The sequence below is a fragment of the Prosopis cineraria genome, unplaced genomic scaffold, assembly GCF_029017545.1.
Source record: "Prosopis cineraria cultivar Desert tree isolate PC_DT_omini unplaced genomic scaffold, ASM2901754v1 PC10, whole genome shotgun sequence".
Lineage (NCBI taxonomy): Eukaryota > Viridiplantae > Streptophyta > Magnoliopsida > Fabales > Fabaceae > Prosopis > Prosopis cineraria.
Window position 1 is genome coordinate 14,053,681 of NW_026555341.1, and position 3,338 is coordinate 14,057,018.

Here is a 3,338-nt window from a genome sequence, read left to right on the forward strand (position 1 = left end):
CACATCAAAAGGTAAGGTACACACAGGCAATTTACATCTTTTCATACATTCATCAGACACAAAAGAGTGTGTAGCACCCGAATCAAACAAAGCACAAACATCATTATCAAGGATTCAGATTATACCTCGGATAGCATTAGGATTGTTAGTAGCCTCTGGCCCAGAGAGGGCATACACTCGTGCTGGTACTGTAGGTCTCTGATCATTACCCCTATTCTGATTTTGATAGCAAAATCGGGCAATATGACCAGGCTTCTGGCAGATGTAACAAACCCAACAATCACTAGAATGAAACTTCCCACACTTACTGCATGCTTGATTACTAGCAGCACCAGGAGTAGGAGTAGAGGTTGCTGGGCTCCTGTAAGACCCCTGACTCCCACTCTGATTCCCTCTGTAGCTTTGGCCCTTATGGTAGTAGCCCTTCTTCTTCTGATTTCTAAAGCCTCCAAAGATTTGACTGCTCCTCTTCTCTACTCCACCAATGGGTCTGGTGTGGATAGGGGGCTTCCCATGAGGTTCTTTCCTCTCTCTCTATCAGCTTCTAATATAGCCTCTCTCTTCCTTCGAGAAACTATTCGAAGCTTATTGCACATCTCACTGAATGTCTTGATCTCAAAAGGGGCTAACTGTTCCCTTAGATCAGGCCTCGCCTTTTCTAGTAATCATTCAGCCATCTACTCCGTATCTTCATGTTTTGGAGGTAAGTGGAGTATTTAGATAATTCTGAGAATTGTTCAATAAATTCATCCTTATCGAGATCACCCTGACGAAATGCATGAAACTCAACCTCCTTTTCTGCTCTCAGTGCAGTAGGAAAATAATTCTCGAACAATATGGCTTTAAAATCTTCCCAAGTAAGAGAGGAATCATCCTTCGGTCCTGATGTTTCCCACCATTTCTTAGCACTCTTCTGTAGTAGGAATATTGCCAGCTACACCTTTTGATTAGAAGTGCACACAACCATACGAAAAATACTCTCCAATTGATCTATCCATTCTTCAACCACCGCTGGCTTAAGATTTCCATCAAAAGTAGGAGGATTAAACTTACGAAAAGTACTCCAAATCTTTGTGATCGTGGATGTCTATTGCTCAGAGTGGAGACTTATATTCTTTGAACTAGTCTCATGGTGAGAATTGGAAGGTGAGCCTTCATCAACAGATTGGCTCGCATTAAATACCTTGGTATGGCTTCTTTCTTGTTGGCTATTTCCCTCTCAGTTGGAATTCTCCTTATATTGTCTTAAAGCGGCCAACTCTTCTTCTTGTCTCTTCATGCGGTCACTAAGATTATATAGTAGATCCATCATTTGTCTCATGGTTGGCTCATCCTGCCTTAGTTGTGACTGTATAGGCTCGCCCTGCCCCATTTGTTGCTGTGTGGGCTCTGATTGTGGCAGTGAAGGTATGTCATTTCCTATTGGCTCTATAGAATCAACGGCAATTTCGCTACCTCTCCTAGTTTTGGACACCATCTCTCCCCTCCTAAAGGATGGAAGTCACATAATTAAGTTAACACTAATCTCAAGACAAGAAAATAATGGAGAAGTATTATGATTTAATAATGTATATTGCCAATAAACTAGGTTAATGTATAACAATTTCATAATTTATAAGAATTTGAAACATGTAGCTCTGATACCAAAATTTGTAACACACCAATTTTTTTTTAAATAATTTAACTCAACCATAGTTGGGTTACAGTCACCCAACACATTTTTTTATATCAATAATTTCAATATAAAATATTTTATAATTGGCTTCAACTCGCACAATACAACATTTCATATAAATTTTTACCTCCCACATGCCACTAGGCTAAATCACATTTGTCCATCCTTATACTCCCAACAAGTAAATTAAATTACATTTGTCCATCCTTATACTCCCAACAAGTAAAATAAACAATTTAGTCAATTTTCAACACAAGCCAGTTATTTGGCCTTATAATCATGCCATTTTAACCAATCCAAAGTAAACCAAATATTAAAATTACAGTCATCCAAATTGTACCAAAAATAAAAATAGTTTGAAAGGCATGATTACATTTATATATTCATATAATTGACAATAAACAAAAAAAAAGTCCTAATATTGACAATATAACACATTATAAATCATAAATTAAATACCCAAAAGAGACAGTGGATTTATACCACTAAGCTTCTGGGACTCCTCCACGTGTCACTCGTGGCTCTTCTCCTGAAAATTGTTAACCACATAATGAGACTCAAAAGTCCCAGTAACCAAAGCCAATTTATGATAGTGTATACAAACAGTTAAGTGTGTGCTTACTAAGTAAGAATTAAAAATAATATAATTCCAACAAATATAAGAAATATTATAATAAACACAAACAACCATCCTTATATCCCTCCATTAACCTCGAGCCGTAGCCCTCACTCGGTGCTAAATTACCCGGCCAAAGGTAGATTAGCCCGAGCCCTTACAAGCCACCTATTGAGCTCCAATAGGGGCGTACCACGTGGCACATAAATACAACAATAATAGCAAGTCTCCCAACACCTCCCACAATAATCAAACAAATTCATAATAATATTGCACAATTATACAATATTACAAAATTCATAATTTTCTCAATAATCACCCAATTAACATGAAGTAACACTAATCACAAATTAAAAGCATGGTTACCTTGTGGCTTTTTCAATAAATTATTCCTTAAAATTTCTCTCTCACCACAATCTTCACCAGTAATACAATTTACAAATAACATATTATTTATAAATATTAGTTTCAATTTTTGAAACTAATAAAATAATTCTAATAATAGAATTAAAAATATAACATAATTCCTAATCTCAATCTTAATACAAATCTATAGTTAATACTATTAAGTAAAATTTTTAACTCCTCTTTTAATTATCAATAAACATTAATAATCTAAAAATCAACTTCTAAACTAATTTCTATTATCAAAATTTTCTTTTTATTTCATAAATTCGTACCTAAAATACCCAAAAATTAAAAATGAGTCTCTAGCTTAGAATCATAATCCTATAACCATAATAATTCATTTCTCGTCCCAAATATCATCTAAACCTCAATAAATCAACATATATTTTCAGATCTAGTTTAGAATTTGATCCATAAGCCACAGATTCAAAGATCATCAATAAATTTATACTCTAGAACATTTATTATACTACTGACAACCTCAAAAATCATATTTATTTAACATAAATTCATCCCTCTTCCAGATCTTAAATTTTCTACCACTACAAACTTAGAAACCAAAGAAGAAGGATGACTAAGAAAAAATTTTAGAACACTTACTTAGTCTTGAAAAGCTTAAAATCACACCCTAAATATCCT